Genomic DNA, 17,649 nt, shown 5'->3' with positions numbered 1-17,649 from the left:
TTATCCAGTCTATCATTGATGGGCATTTAGGTTGGTTCCAAGTCTTTGCTATTGTAAATAGTGCTGCAATAAACATACGTGTGCGTGTGTCTTTCTAGTAGAATGATTTATAATCCTTTGGGTGTAAACCCAGCAATGGAATTCCTGGGGAAAGACCAGTTTTATAATTTGCCCATTCCTGTCAGAAACCGTTTCCTTGGGGTAGGGCCCAGTAGTCAGGTGGAATCATAGTTGAAGCTCACTCTTGAGGTCACTGTTTTCTATCACAGTGATGGGCAAAAGACACAGATTCAGAAATGCTCGCTGAGCTCTTACCATGTGCCTAGGAGGATGCTGGCAGCATGCTTTCAAAAGACCCACAAGGTTGGCTGCAAAGAGGTATCAGGCACCTCTTGTCCAAGAGGGCCATGAAGATGCTCTTCATCTAGGCATCCTCGGAGCCAGAGCTAGTTTCAAGGGGTCTAAGCACTGCAACTCGCCTGTTGTCCCTTCCACATCTTTTTTAGTCCTGACATTTGACCTTCCCTCCACCAGCCCTCCTACTCCCACCCCAAAATCTCATTGAAACAAGTGAGTGCCTGGGGCAAGCAGGGTGGAAGGAGGGCTGAGTGGTGGGCTCTTGGGTGTATTTGTAGCAGTTTGTGGCTTTCAGGGCACATGTTATTCATCTGCTAGAAACAGCATGGGCTTTGTGAGCTGGGTTTAGAAGCGAACCCTGGGTGGATGTAGGATGTGACCACTAATATTTATTGAGGATTTAGTATGCTTGAGGCACTCTTCTAAGCTTTACAAAGAGTAACTCTTTCATCAGCACAGCAGCTACAAAGTAGGTAACATTTTAATCCCCATTCTACACATTAGGAAACTGAGGCATGAGAAGGGTTTAGGAACCTAGCCAGATCACATAGCTTCTTGTCTTAGTTAGTTTTCTGTACTGCACAGCAGAGGTAGCATCTACCTAAAAGTGGGAGATGGCAAATGAGTTAAAGAATGTAAAGCATCTAGCCTGGAGAATGCCACCCAGCAGTCACTAATGACAGGTATGCTCTCTGAGACTGTAACTACTGATGTGGTTTCACGTGATTACCACGGATGAGGGCCATGGTTGCTAATATTGCAAAAGAACACGTAATACAAAGGTTAATTTATTTTTGGCTTTGGACTGCAATTTTCAATAGGCAGACTCCAACCTATGAACACATTGTCCTCAATAGTTCATTTATAAATCAGCTGCTCACAAACAGAAATATGCTGCCCCCAAGAAACAATACTGTAAGTGGTTAGCTCACTAAAGCCAATTTAATCCAAAAGAGAGCAGAACTTTTGTGTTATATTAGCTTATGTTCTTGGAACATTTACTCATTTAACAGACTTCTACAATGTACCAGGTACTGTCTCAGGAGCTGAAAAGACATAATTATTGAAAGCATGTCTCTTGCCTCAAGGAGCTTATGATTCAGTGAAGGAAATGAGCACTTGCTCAATGATTCTAGTGGATGGTGACGGGTGTGTTTGGGCCATTGCAGGAGGACAGGGGTGGGTGTCTGGGGTGTGGAGTCTTGATAAGTTGATAGAAACAAGAAAGAGGCCCTTGCTGGCAGGAACAGGAATGAGGGTAGGAGAGAGCCATTTTGTTCTAAGAGAAGTGGCTAACAAGCTATTGTTCTAAGAAATGGCTAACCACAGACATCCTGTTCCCAAATACCTCCTTCCAAACTTAGCCCCAGCAGCATGAACCTATCTGCAGTAGCCTTTCCAGCATGCCCTATAAAACTCCCCTCTATCTCCTGCATCTTGGCAGACAGCCTTCTCTCCGCTGTACCGCCTGTTGCACTCTTGCAACGTAGCTTTCTCAGTTTCTCTAATAAATCTGCCTTTCTTTACCCACAACTGTCTTGGTAAATTCTTTTACCACCTGTGATGTAGCCCTAGCCAGTTGCACCCATGACGTGGGGGTGACAAAGGCCAGAAAAGGGTAATGAAGTACTGGGGGAAAGGAAAATGAATTGCCTTTGTTTGGGTTCAGAGCTGGCCCCCATACTTCATTTATCTATACCTGTACTCCACTTGCTGAGCTCTGGTGCTTTCCTAACCTTCTTTTGGGGTATGCAAGCCTGACACCCCCTATTTTCCTACATGATTCACATCCACAAAATCAAAAGCCCTGTTCTTTGGGTCTAAGGGATGACATCTATGTGTTAAAAGGAAGATAATTTGAGTACAACGTCTTACTGATGTGTGATTAAACAGGCATTCAACTTCCCCAAAATTCTTTTTGTTTTTTATATAAAGTGTTAAACTGGAAGTTTAAATACGTAAAAGCATGCCAAAAAAATGTAGTGGTCATGAAGGCCAGTTGGGCCAGTTTACAGATTGCCTTGGGAACTATTTTATTTAAGTCATTCCTACTTCTTTACTGAACCACTAATTTTTCAGGTGCTGTAAGGATAATGTGGATAGGAAGAATCAATATCATCAAAACGGCCATTCTGTCCAAAGTAATTTATACATTCAGTGATATCCCAATCAAGCTACCATTGACTTTCTTCACAGAATTGGAAAAAACTACTTTAAATTTTATATGCAACCAAAAAAGAGCCCGCATAGCCAAAACAATCCTAAACAAAAAGAACGAAGCTGGAGGCATCATGCTACCTGACTTCAAACCACACTACAAGCCTACAGTAATAAAAACAGCATGGTACTGGAACCAAAACAGATATATAGACCAATGGAACAGAACAGAGGCCTCAGAAACAATGCCACACATCTACAACCATCTGATATTTGACAAACCTGACAAAAACAAGCAATGGGGAAAGGATTCCCTATTTAATAAATGGTGCTGGGAAAACTGGCTAGCCATATGCAGAAAGCTGAAACTGGATCCCTTCCTTACGCCTTATACAAAAATTAACTCAAGATGGATTAACAACTTAAATGTAAGACCTAAAACCATAAAAACCCTAGAAGAAAACCTAGGCAATACCACTCAGGACACAGGCATGGGCAAAGACTTCATGACTAAAACACCAAAAGCCAAAACTGACAAATGGGATCTGATTAAACTAAAGAGCTTCTGCACAGCAAAAGAAACTATCATCAGAGTGAACAGGCAACCTACAGAATGGGGAAAATTTTTGCAATCTATCCATCTGACAAAGGGCTAATATCCAGAATCTACAAATAACTTAAATTTACAAGAAAACAACACCATCAAACAGTGGGTGAAGGATATGAACAGACACTTCTCGAAAGAAGACATTTATGCAGCCAACGAACTTATGAAAAAAAGCTCATTATCACTGGTCATTAGAGAAATGCAAATCAAAACCACAATGAGATACCATCTCATGCCAGTTAGAATGGTGATTATTAAAAAGCCAGGAAACAACAGATGCTGGAGAGGATGTGGAGAAACAGGAACACTTTTACACTGTTGGTGGGAGTGTAAATTAGTTCAACCATTGTGGAAGACAGTGTGGCAATTCCTCAAGGATCCAGAACTAGAAATACCATTTGACCCAGCAATCCCATTACTGGGTATATACCCAAAGGATTATAAGTCATTCTACTATAAAGACACATGCACACCTATGTTTATTGTGGCACTGTTCACAATAGCAAAGACTTGGAACCAACCCAAATGCCCGTCAATGATAGACTGGATTAAGAAAATGTGGTACATATATACCATGGAATACTATGCAGCCATAAAAAAGGATCAGTTCATGTCCATTGCAGGGACATGGATGAAGCTGGAAACCATCATTTGCAGCAAACTAACACAAGAACAGAAAACCAAATACCACATGTTCTCATTCATAAGTGGGAGTTGAACAATGAGAAAACACAGACACAGGGAGGGGAACATCACACACTGGGGCCTGTCAGGGGGTTGGGGGCTAGGGGAGGGATAGCATTAGGAGAAATACCTAATGTAGATGACGGGTTGATGGGTGCAGCAAACCACCATGGCATGTGTATATCTATGTAACAAACCTGCACATTCTGCACATGTACCCTAGAACTTAAAGTATTAAAAAAAAAAAAAAAAGCAGCTCACATGGAGGTGCCAGTACTGCCAAGTGGAAGGGCAGAAGTGGAGTGGCTTGTTGTTTAGGCCATCTGTAACCTGGGGAAACTCATTTTGGAACATGGGTGTATTGGATAACGTGTGATTTCAGGGCATTTCCAACTGAGAGTTGAAGTTGCATTATAAAGACTTTCTTCAAAAGGAGCTGGAAAACTGCTGTGCTTCCCAACACCAAACTCCTTTTTGTTCCATTCCAAGGCAATGCTACCATGGCTGCCTAGCAGAAAAGCCCCTTACTACTGCGTAAACTGTCTGGCTCACACAGAGTCCCAGCATGACAATTACATAATTGTGTTAAAAGCCCCTTTTTGATTACCTGGGTTTGAGAGGTGAGATTGAAATTCCAATTCAAGAGGAGATTCTGAAATGTTGGGGTAAGGTAACAGGGTGAGGCAGTCAAGAGAGAAATAAGTCCTGACAACTGTGATTACTGGAGAATGAAATAATTTTTGCTCCACATAGAGCAGGTCCTGAATGAATGAATGGCTGAATGGCACAGGTCTTCTTCAAATGAATCTCATGATGTGAGGTCTTAGTGTTCATTGATTTCTTCCTATGTGTGTGTGTTGATCGTTCTCATGCACTTTGCCTGGTGGATCCTGCCTATCCTTGACTGTAGGTATTCTGAGGATTGATACATCTATGACCATGCCAGACCATGTACTTACAGATGTCCACCATATCCTGAAAAATGTACTTATGGTTGTCAGACCACAGGGATATTTAAGAAATCAAGCTATTCTGTCCACACTGTTTGGACTCCAAATTGTCCCAAATTATGTCAGACCTGGGGATGACCTTCTATATCAGGGGCCAAGTTGCACCAGGTAATGGTGCTCTGGGAGCACCCTGTCTGGTGCTGAGAACTGGCATTGACTTTGACTCTGCCCCATCTCCACTTGATGCCTTCTTGCCTCAGCATCAGAGGGTTAAAACAACTCCCCTAGCAGCAGCCTCTCCTCATTAGCAACCTGAAATCATTGCAGTGCTGAAGGCTGCATTGTTCTTCAGCATTTGAATACAATTTGCATAACGAAGCAGGTGAGAGCACCTCTTGCCTGTTCAGGCAGCCCTGACTGGCAGAGAGAAAGGGATTTATAGGTAGTTGGCCACAATTACTTTGGTGCGCTTTTAAAAGGATAAAAAGAAAAGCAGAAAATTGCTCAGTGCTCCAAGTCAAAACCACATCTGCACCCTATGTGGTGTTATGTGCTGGTGTGTTCGCAGGGATGGATGGGTGTGTCATGTAAAGGCATGTGAGTTAATAACCTTGTGTGTTCAAGTGCATTTTTTTCTGTAAGCAAAAAAAAAAAAAAAAAAAAGAAGGCTCACTTCCCAGAGGTTCCTGAACCCCAGAGGTCCTCAGCTGCAGAGTCCTTCATGACACAATGCTGTTAGCCATCTTGTTCAATTTGTATTTGAGGCCACTCGGAGACATCATTAGAAATCACAGTATTCTTTCTTCAGTACCAGGATAACACCCAGCTCAACATCTCTTTTGTACCCAGTCCAAAAAAGGCGGAGTCCCAGCTGTCTCAGGGTCTGTTGGCAATCAGTGCTTGCAAGAAACACAGCTGGCTAATACTTGACTCAGAAAACTGTGGTGCTAGTGATAAGCTGGGAGATGTGTAGAGGAGTTTTGCAGAATTAAGCATTTAGGAAATTAATATCAAGGTGGTTTATAGCCTTAAGCTACTCATGGTCTCCTTGTCACGAGTACTTCAGAAACTAAATACTGCTCTTGCTCTATTTCCCTTCTGAGATGAGGATGGAGGGATGAAGTAGGGTATCCTTCCCTCCTCTCCATTTCTTCCCTCTCTGCCTTTTACACTTTTCCCATAAAGGGAAGGTTGCTGAGAGTGGGATCTTTTCCTTTGTAGCTGGATTAAGTAAACACACTGATTACTGCCTAGCAGAGAGAAAACATGACACCCAATAATATTCGATGTCTTTTTGATTCATTCATCCAGTCAACTCTCATTAAATAAGTGGTTCTTAAATGTGCACGGGGCTGTATGTGCACAAATGAAGAAAACAAACTTCGCTGGAAATACTTTTGGTTAGAATGAACAAAGTCTCTTCCAGGTTCCTGTGCACTCACAGCTGGATAATGAGTGGTCTCTGGCCGGAGCCCCATTATCACTCCTTTGAGAATCCAAGAAGCCAGGCCAGAGAAGGTCCCCAGGACAGGGGCTTTATTAGATTCCGTTGCCTCAGGCCAATGCCTCTAGAAGCGTGCCCCACTTTCCTGTGTCCACACAAAGAAGACACAGGGCTCTGGTAGTGCAGTCTCACAGGGGCAGATGCAGGCTGTGGGGTCAGCTCTCTGGATCAAATCCTGGAACCCTCACTTTCTAGTTGTGTGACTTAGGTGAATTTGCTTAATCCTTAGATGACTCTCCTCATCTGTAAAATGATGTTAATAATGGTGATCTCAAAGGGTGGGCATAAAGATTAAAAGTAGTGAGGCAGGAGAATAGGGTCTGGAGGAAGGGAACTTAAGGCCAACTCCTGCTGAATCAAGGAAAAACATCAAGGTCTGGGGGCAGGGAATCTAAGGCCAATTTGCACTGACTTCCCAAAGCTGGATCAAGAAGAAAAAACCTGGGCCTGGGGGCAGGGAACCTAAGGCCAATTAACACAAACTTCCTGAAGCTAAACCGAAAGGAAAAACCCCATCTCCCATTCCCAGTAGCAAAGGATCAAAGGCTATTCTCCCTACCAACCTCCTCCTTCCACCAAGTCTCAGATGGAAAAGGGAGAGTGCCTTGGATTGGCCGTGGGCCAAGCTGGGACCATCCCTTTATCTGCGTAGGGCACCAATTCACCTCAGCCTTTAATTAGCCACAGACCAAATCCTTCATCCAGACAAGGGGTAGCCAATAGGAACCTCAAATGGGGTGCTTAAAACCCAGAAAACTTTGTAACCAGGCCCTTGAGCCACTTGCTCGGGCCCACTCCCACCAGGCAGAGTGCTTTCTCGCTTTCATAAATTTCTGCTTTTGCTGCTTCGATCCTGTGTTTCATTACTCGGTTACTTTGTTTGTGTGCTTTGTTCAAATCTTTGTTCAAAATACCAAGGACCTGGATAACTTCTGGTCAAGACCCTCCATCGGTAACAGTAGAACCGTATGTGAAGAGTTTAATAGTAGGCTTGGCACATAATATATGTTCATTACATAGCTCAATAATAAGGGCAGAGAGAAATAGGCAGGTTTGGCCCCAGGAATCCCAGTGGCTATCATCTAGCCAAGAAATAAAACTCAACGTGATGCCAGCTCTTACAGATCCTGCATTCACTCTAGTTGTTCTCCTTCCACTCTAGGGTGGGGTGGAAGGCAGTGGTGTCAGGGAAAGGAGGAGCTGCAGAGGCAGGAAAGCACTTCCTTGGCTGGCACCGCAGTGGTCTGGCATTGCCACTCCCTAGGCATGGCAGATGTCCTCCTTGCCTGGCAAGTTCTGGGCTCCCCAGAAATGCTCTCAGGGAGAACACTGGACCAACCGCAGTGCAGCTGGTCACTCACAGCAGTCCCTCCAGCTTCTCCATTGGACCGCACCCCTCCTGACTCTTTCTATTGCAGTTGCCTTATCTTGGGAAGGAAGCCCTTTGGGCAGGGAGCCTTGAAAAACACCTCCTGTGACCTCAGGCCCAGACTGACTCCCTCCTTCCCATATGGCCTCATCTGGTCTTGAGAAACAGATCTATCTAGCCATTGTGGGGAGTGTGGCCCACCAGCCAGGGACCAGTTCTCACCAAGACCTGTCACCTTCAGTCTTCTCAGGTATGGGTCAAATGCCAGCCCTTCTCCATTCTAACTGCAGGGGGTGTATACAAAGCTCTCTAGATGACCCCCTCAAAGCAGCTTCAGTAGGTTAAAAAGTACAGAAAAAAGAATTCCACAGCCCTCCAACAGCTACGCCACCCCCTCCACCACCCCAAAGTACTTTTCTCTCACAATCCTTTTCTTAATTTTGATTTCCTGGCTACCTCCTTGACAGAGTAGTGCCGCACAGGTGGGAGCTTTGGGCACCTGTACTTTTATTTCCAGCTGGTTGGACAGAGTCCTACTTAGTTTGAAAGGGTTCTCCAGATAATTTTGATATCAATGCACCGTTCTACCCCACCACTTTCCTGGCAGCTACTCCTTCCTGTGCACTCCCAAACAGAAACAACTTCTCGTACTGACTAGCCACGTCCTGTTTAAAGTGAGGACCCGAGGCCTTGAGCCTCCTCCTCCTGACTTCCTCCTGGAGTGACAGCTGACAATCCAAGCTGCTCTGTGCTGAGGGAGTCGGCTTGCCTGCTCATTTTCTTCTCTCCACTCTGGCCATTCTCAGGATCATGTTGGCCTGAAGCCAATGCTCCTGATGCTCTCCATCAAAGCCATCACCTGAGTGGCACTGGAGTAAAATAGGAGAGGAAACATCCGAGACTATAGTGTTTTCAGAGTGTCAGCCACTTGGTCTTTAAATGGCTCTCTGTGACCCATGCTGGACAGGAAATCTCGACGTGGAATCGTAAACTAAATGGTTGGGCTTCCCTAGCCTCAGGGAGTCTCAGGCCCCCAGCAGCCCTCGCATATGCCCAGCTAGGCCGAAAGGTTCCAAAAATATAGCAGGCTGTACACCTTTTCCACTCTTGCCACCATTACAGCTGGAGGTAACAAGGCTGAAACACAAAAGCCCAGAGCAGCCCTGGCCACAATTTTCATTGTGAATATAATTCTGACATCTTTAAAACCTGACTCATTCTAGGCTTGATGCTTTGGCCACATATAAATTTCCATGCTGCTTTAATTCGTCTCAAATGACTTGAACTTAGTTGTTCAGAAGTGAAACATTAATTCTTAATAAATTCTCAATCCACAACCCACGATTTAGTGAACTTATAAAAGATTAGCCCTCCCCATACTAAAACATTGATAATTTTTTGTTTTTAATCAGAAAAGAATGTTGGGGAACTCTCCTATTTTATGTAAATAAACTTTGGAATAAAGCAACTGCCTTCAACAGTTAGCTAAATAGAATAGGTCTCTTATAGAAACAGAGACTTGGCTGTAAATAGATTTGAAATTGGTGGGAATCCTCAGAGCCACTTGCTCCTCCCCACCTGGGAGAGTCAGTCTGACTGGGAGAGGACCCATAGAGAAGCTACAGACAAATTCAATGATTCCAACAGTTAAAAGAAGTGCTCGCTAGCCTCTCCCACATCCAGAACATCCAAATCTGAAAGGACAACATCCCATGCTGTGTACTTAGATTTTTGTTAATTAAAATTGTTTGTTGCCTATTTTTGGCTTTAATTTTGGGCCTAGTTCAATTCAATGCAGGTGACAAAACTGCGAATTCATACTCATGCTAGTTTGCATAGTTGCATTAAAAAAATTGTAGTTCCAGGAAGCCTCTGGTCCTCTAATATCTTGCATAGGGATACCTTTCTAAGAAGGGTAATACAGAGCAGATCCAGGACAGCATTGGCTTCTGATTACCTCCCTTCCTCCCTCCCTCCCTTCCTCTTCCCCTCATACTCTCTCCATCTGTCTCCTTCCTTCTCCTTCCTTCATTTCATTTCATTTTTGTGTTTCACAAAAAGATGAGTCTACTAATATCAGCAGAATGAGACAAAGCTAAATTCTTTACCCAGGTAACAAAGACAAACTTTCTTTCATTTTCATTTAGTAAATCTTCTATGCACACGGGAAACCTGTGTTCCTTGTGCAGCTTTGTGAGTGCTAAGTTACTATCTATCCAGTTATCTTGGTACCTTTATGTAGTCTTGGAGGGTAGGAGTATGTGTGTATGTGTATGTACATTCCTGTGTAACAAGGAGGATAAGGCTACAAGAAGAGAGAGGACACCTGTTTGCTTTTGATGAGAAAAGAGTTCCCTGTGCCTGATAATCAAATAAAGTATCTTCCAGTTCTGTGATTTAAACATGGCACAGTCTAGAATATGAGAAGAGTGCATTAGTGTTTTTCTGCACAAAGAAATTGTGAAAGTGATACATCTCACAGAAACATGTCCTCAATTCCCTTTGAAAAGGACATCACTACTAAAAGGCCTCGTAGAAGGTAGTGGGGAAGTGTGCACATAAGCAGTGTAGTATGTATTGTGAGAAACTAACATTAATCCGGCTCAAGGACACAGCAAAAGGGAGCACACAATGACACTCAGGTTTTGTATTGTCTCCCCAAAATTAACCAGCAAGGAGAAGACTGTCTATAAAGCATGTCTCTGCAAAGCTTCAGTGCAAACTGGATCCATTCTTCCAGGCAAAGGAGAGGGGAACTGAATCTGATCCCACTGTAAGAAATACTCACTTTGAAAGGATGGGGCTGGGAGACTGACAATGCAAATTTGGACAAAGAGGAGAAGGACTGAAGTCTAAAGGATGCAATGAGCTCAAAGTGCAGATTACAGAAGAAGTCACGAAGGCCTTGTATTAGGTCCTTGTGGCAGCCATAAAAAATAGCCACAAACAGAAACTCATTCTCACGTAGTTCTGAAGGCCAGAAGTTCCAAAACAAGGTGTTAGCTGGGCTGTGCTTCTTCCAAAGGTTCTAGGGGAGAATCCATATCTCGCCTCTTTTGGCTTCTGGTGGTTCCATGTGTTCTTGTGGCTGCATCACTCCAGTGTCTGCTTCCATCCTCATATTGTCTTCTCATCTGTGTGTTTTCTCCCCTTCTTTGTCAAATCTGTGTCTGCCTTTTTCTTATAAGAACAATTGTCTTTGGATTTAGTGTCTACCTGGATACTCCAGGATGATCTCATCTTGAGATCTTTAACTTAATTACATTTGCAAAGATTTTTTTTTTTTTCAAACAAGGTCAATGTTTATAGGTTCTAGGGGTTAGGATGTGACTATATCTTTGGGAGGATACAATTCAACCCACTTCAGGCCCCAACAAGGTAGTAGAGCTTAGAGGTGAGGAATATGGTATTAGAAGTCATGGGAAGGCAAGAAGCAGGTGGTCGTTCAAGGGAAAGAGGGCCGTTCAAGGGGAAGGGGACCACAAAAGAGGAAGGAGTAAAAGGCAACTGTGAAGCCTTGCCAGGAACCCAGTCATCAACTCTGGGTCATCTGCCCCCCATGACTTGGACGGTGACCACTACTAAGCCACAGGATGTTGAACTGAAGTTAGGGATCTCTTGTCTCAGTAAAGATGGATTCAGGAATTAGGGCTTGGGGGTACCTGTTGGGGGACATAGCAGACCCATTCTTAAATAATGCCGGAGAAGAAGTGGGGGTAGTCAACCCTAATGGACAGACCTGGGGTTAGCCAAGCCCCAGGGATCTGTTCTGGACCCATTTCGATGGAGGTCACCCTGGCAGGAATGAAGGAGGCTCAGCGCTTGGGACAGCAGTCCATGGAAAGGGTCAGACTGGCTCTGCCAATTAAGAGAACAAAAGGCAGGTGTCCTTCCCCCTCTCATGTGCATTCTGTACCTCGGACACTCCCAGGATTTGGGGAGTTTTACATTTTCCAGACCTGCTCTTGATCAGTAGCTCCAAGAGGAATAGTTGCCTGACAGGCCCAGAGGACTCCCATGCATGACTCATACCCTTACATTTTGCTCAGCTACCTAGAGGTCCAATCCAGGCCCTCATTACTACCTCCCTGGCTAGTTGGTCATGACTGCTACTTTCTCAATTAAGCTATTTTTAGCCCAGTATTCCATGGTCTGAGCGAGATGATCTGGGCCAGGAAAAGGGTGTGACAGATCGGGCGGGAGGTTGGCTGTCTCCTGCTGGCTTCCAGCCTCAAGTTAATAGGGCAGGAAAATAAATTTGTGCAGTGGAAAGCATGGCCCCATTTCCTCACACATGCTCAACAACCACCCACCATTTCAGGGCAGTTGTGGTGTAAATTTGCTTATCACCAGGCTGAGTTTGTTCCAGAACGCATATTTATTTATTTGCCTGCATATTGATTTAAAAGCCATGCCCTTCCTATATCCCAAAAGAATATGAAGTGACTTCCAGACCCCCATGGGACTTCTTGGAAACCCAGAAGACTCATTATTCATTTAGGTGTTACGTGGCCATCCTGATTGTACCTCCAGCATTGCAGGCAAAGACAGCTACCCTCGGTAAGCAGATGAGCACATTTTTGACATTTGAAAGTTAATAAAACTCCTCTAGTTCCTTGAGGAAAAGAGCTGCAAAATATATTTCAGGCATGTGTCACAATGGTGGTAGGAACGTGTGAAATCATTTGCAGCCAGATACCCTTGAGAGCCCAGTGGTCAAACGGCAACCTGCTGTGACTTTAGCAGCCTCCACCTCCCTGTGGGCTTCCTTCAATCTGACCCCAGACTCCAGTGACCCCCTAACTGTCCCTTCTCACTCCTGGTGCCACCGTTCTCCACCATCCACCAGTAGCTTAAAGCTAAGGGTCACTCTATACACAGGCTAAAGTCAATTTGAGGGCCATTAGCCTGCCCAAGTACTGGAAATCACCATTCTTCTCTATTTAAAATAGTGTCTCTAAAAGGCTTATTAAATAAAGTGCAAATGTTACAATACTACCTAATTATTATGGCTCAATTAATTAGATAGCTACATGTTAGTAGGGGGAAAGGATCTAACTTGTTAGGCTTTGATAAGGTAGATAGGAATGTAGGAAGAAAAGTGAATAACTGGAAAAAGCATCAAATAGCATCAGGGTCTAAACAGGGTGGCACACTGTTCAGGAGCTATAGTGAGCCAGGAATACCATAAGGGCAAATTATTTAACCTCTCCAAGCTTCAGTTGCCTCATCTACAAATAAAGATATTAATAGCACCATTATATAAGATAATCTATGAAATATATTTGGCATGATGCCTGGCTTGTAAGAGCTGAAAAAAATCTTAGCTGGGATGTTATCATTGAAGCTATATTAATAATAATAATAACAATGATAAACATTATTATTAGTAGTAATAGTAGTGGTGGTGTTAATGTGCCCTGTTAAGTGGAATCAAGGCATTATATTAAAGGATAGGGAATTAAATAGGAAAGTGGGGGCAGGGGTGTCAATTCCAATCCTTATCTATGTCACAGCTTTCCCTGAGATTAGCTCCAAGAGAAACACCCTGGCAGAGTGATTTTAGAGCCAAATACATAGGGACTCAAATTTTGGCTCTGTCACTTGGTAATGTATAACTTTGGGGAAGTTACTAGTTTTCCAGAGTCTCAGTGTTCCTATTTGTAAAATGAGAATAATCACACCTGTATGACGATTATCCAAATAGCATACACAGAGCATACAAAATGTACCTAGTGCCCAGCAAATATGTCCCCCTTCCCTCACTGGCCAAGCTCTTTTTCCTTCATACTATGGTTGGCAGACTGCAAAATGAGAAATCCATCTGGATGGGTGAGAAATATGAGAATGCACTGTGGGCTCTTTGTTAAGAGAAGAAAGATGTCACTAGCTCCCTTACACCCTCCTCCCACTGGGGGAGCTGATGGAATGTACAGTTGGGTTGCTGAATGTTAGAACTTGCACCCATATTTAGGTACAGCATGTAGTGGAATAATTCTGAATTCACTGTAATGTGCTACCGCAAAATGGAAGCCTTCCAGTATAAAGGAGTACGAAAATAGGTTTTCATGGAAATTTAACTCTGGTTTTCTACCTTAACACAAATGAAATCTGAGTACATTTTTTTCTGCAAAAAAGCTGAAGATAATTTTTTAAAAGCTACAAATCCAATGGCTACAAATATCTTTCCATTATCACTCCAAGATATTTATCACTTGATCTGAGTTATATGGAAGATATATCATCTGTAAGAGTCAAAACAAGTTTAGGAACCCTTCTCCATTTTAAATGTTACTTCCTTGATAAAAATCTAATCACATTGGAAAATAATCTTCAAAATCACCTCATTTCTTTTTTCAACATTATTGTTTGAATGTCTTTATCCTTTTTCCAAATTCACAGAATACACTTCCTCTCATGCATTACCATACCCTGTCCCAATAATTTGTTTTCTTTAGGTGTTAGACTGTAAGTAAGTAAGTCTATAAGAATTTTAACATTTTAAGTATATTTTCAGGAAACTCTCTTTCTGATTTATATAACTGTCTCTGACACTGATATGCAGTCCTTAGTTACTTAAATGTTTTTTATAATTATGTAAATCATGTTGACAGATTCTGGTAGGGTGCTTACACTTTACTGTTTTGTCATCTACAAAGTTGTGAAATGTATCAGATAACCATTTACAAAGTAAACAGCTGTTAAGGGGCACTTGCTGACTTGTTGCTTTCTTTGCCTGTGATGCTGGGTCCGTTGTTTTTGCCAGGGGCTCTTAAGTAAATACAACCTCTCTTCCTCTCTCCCCACAGACCTTTTTTTTTTTTTTTGTCTTAATGATGACCAACTTATGGTCATTGACTTTGTGGAGTTCATGGTCAGACAGAGGAATAGGTGGTCAGGTATAGGCCTATAGATTATTGTAACAGAATGTGGAAGATAAAATAAAGATTTGAATAGTTGCCATAATAGAGCACAGAATGACTAATTTCCCAGATGAGCTAGGGGAAGCTCCACAAATAAAGGGATCTCTAATCTAGGTTTTGAAGTTTCAGTAGGAGTTTGATGAGTGAAAAAGTGCAGAAAAAAGCCTCCTGGGCAGATGCACAGACAGAGGTATGGCTGAAAAAGATGAACAGTTGTGGATACCCAGGATATCAGATGCGGGAACCCAAGCATTGGCCAATGAGACTGCAGAGCTGGGGTCACAGTGGAAATTATTTGCAAAGGTCTTGAAAGTCTCTCTCTCTCTCTCTCTCTCACACACACACACACATACACACACACAACTGTCTTCATTCTATAAAACAAACTGATGGGCTCCAACTTTTAGAACATAATCAGCATGGTATGGAGGACAGACATGTGCATATCCTGTCTGCTTTAAGAAGCCTAGAAATGATACTTACTTCAAAATCATGGAAAAGAAAACTACCTTCCTCCATCTCAGTTATGCTTAGTTCAAACAGAAAAGCATTCAGTTGTTACTGCGTGGCCCATAAAGGTAAGAGAAACATAAGTGCATTATGCCAAATAATTCTCGAGACATTTGAAGGAAACATTTTGATACCCATGCAGATCCTCCACTTAACAGTCCAGACCCCCAAGAAGGTCTGTGACCTACCTCATCTCTGCCATATTGATGCACAGTGACATGATCTCACCATACAGTGCTATAAGCATGCATAGGACATGATACACTACAGCCCTGCCATGTCATGCATGGTGACATGGCCCTGCTGTACTCTGTGTGGGTACATAGTCTACTACATCTCTGCCACAGCCTCATGTGAAGAAATGGTCTGCCACATCTCTGACAAGTCTACACATGGGGCATGGCCCATCAAGTTTCTGCAACATCCATGTTTTAGGGTGGTGCCTTAGTGCATTTTGGGTTGCTATAGAGGAATACCTGAGACTAGGTAATTTATAAAGAAAAAGATTCAGTTGGCTCATAATTCTGATGTCTGGAAAACTTCAAGTTTGGGCATATGGTGACATCCTCACGCTGCTTCCACTCATGGTGGAAGGGGCAGGGGAGCCAGTATGTGCAGAGATCATTTGGCAAGCAAGGAAGCAAGAGAGAGGGGAGGAGCCAGGTTCTTTTTAACAATCAGCTGTTGGGAGAATTCTCATGGGAACTAACAAAGCAAAAACTCACTCAGTCCCACCCTTCCCAAGGAAGGCACTCATCTGTTCATGAGAGATCCACCTCCATGACCCAAACACTGCCCATTAGGCCCCACTTTCAACACTGGGGATCAAATTTCAACATGAGATTTAAAGGGATCAGACATCCAAACAATAGGAGGTGGGCGTGGTCCACCTTGCCCTAAGCCACGTCCAAGTATTGAGCCCAGAGGTTGTTCTCCGCCCCATTACTGTCCAGGTTACAGAAATAGTCACTAAAAGGTGATTGTGGTAGTGGCTGCAAATGGGACTGAAAGGAGGTGTCCGACTTAAATTTTAGTTAGGGTCGTGATGAAAGATGTTGATGACGGAACAATGAGAGAGAGGTTTAAAAATGGATTAATAAATGGATGAATATATAACTGTATCAGAAATCATGAGATGAGAGAAGTAAATAAAAGCTTCCAAATAAGAGAGAAAAAAATACGAGAAGTTTTTTTTAAATAAGGAAGAAAAATAAAGCAAAAAAGAAGACAAATCAGAGAAACAGATAACACAAAGGGGTAAGCACAGTGGAGTATATATTTTCCATGGGCCACGACGCACCCATCTCCTCAGTGTGGGTACCCAGCAGCGGCCCTCTAGTAACACCCCACACTGGCAGCCCTGTGCATATAGGCCACCCAACCACATCCAACAGGAGATACCATGCACTCAAAAAAATATATATATATAATATATATAATACATATATAAAATATATAAAATATTTAAAATATATATAATAAATATATATAATAAATATATAATATATAATAAATATATATAATAAATATATATTATATATAATAAATATATACATTTTCTCAAGATACTATTTATCTTCTCCACATGCTTTTGAATGTTCTTGATAAGTAGAGATGTAGAAGGAAAAATGAGAATCTGAGCCCCTGAAGAGAATATCTCCTCCTTTTCATTCTTCTCAGACCATTTGCTTAAGTGTGTAGGGTTTTAGGTTGGGCAAATCTAACCCATGTGCAAAGTACTATTTGGTCTGAAGACACACCTGTCTATAGCTCATGGCTTCATCCTGGCTGGGGGGGGCGGTGGGAGAAGAAAAATATCACATTTTCTAAATCTTAAGGAAATAGAGTAGAAAATGTGTTGTAAGTGCAAGTCTCCAAAATTATTTTGGCCATAAGCTTTATGGGACACTCCATGAAAGTGGCTCCCATCCCTAGTCCTGGTTACACAGTTTCAGGAGACAGATCTCCCATGGAAAATGTGATGCTTCAGGCAGACTGGAGGGTCAGATGTATTTAGAATGGGTTTTGTACATCCTCATCCAGCAGTGATGGAAAACAGCAGACACTTTCCCTTCTCTCTCAACTGCATAGGCCCGCAGGAGGCCTGCAATTAGTAAGGGGGCAGCCCATTCATCAGCACCACACAGCGGCAATCATCCAAATCATCCAGTTAAACAGAAGTTACTTCTCTTCAAGACACAATGCTTCTTCCTGCTCTGCCCCAGAAACACATGAGTGTGCAATGGAGCAAAGGGAGAGCCCACAGCCAAACACCACTGGGAAGAAAAGGAGGCCATCATGCGCCCATCTCCTCAGTGTGGGTACACAGCGGTGGTCCTCTAATAACACCCCACACTGGCAGCCCTGTGCAGATAGGCCACCCAACCACATCCAACAGGAGGTACCATGCACTCAGAAAGCCGCTAACACACCAAGCCCCTTATTTGCAGCCTAGGGTGTACTAGTGACAACTTTTCACGAATCAGGAGGCCAGCACGAAGTCATATTATTTCAGTAGGGAAACTGACTTCTACTCCCATGTTCCGATACAAGGAAACATAAGAAAGAATGGTCAATTCCAAAAATTT

At 43.0% G+C, this 17,649-nt stretch overlaps 1 protein-coding gene across 3 annotated transcripts in view; it reads right to left on the bottom strand.

The window, feature by feature from the left end:
* The window catches only part of GRIN2B (glutamate ionotropic receptor NMDA type subunit 2B), a 429,125-nt gene that overhangs the window by 36,307 nt on the left and 375,169 nt on the right, over positions 1–17,649 (bottom strand). The gene's annotated exons all lie outside the window — the stretch shown is intronic.

This window comes from Nomascus leucogenys, chromosome 23, assembly GCF_006542625.1.
Source record: "Nomascus leucogenys isolate Asia chromosome 23, Asia_NLE_v1, whole genome shotgun sequence".
In the NCBI taxonomy this organism is placed as follows: Eukaryota; Metazoa; Chordata; class Mammalia; order Primates; family Hylobatidae; genus Nomascus; species Nomascus leucogenys.
The sequence above is the reverse complement of the archived record's forward strand: the minus strand, read 5'-3'. Positions and strand labels throughout refer to the sequence as shown.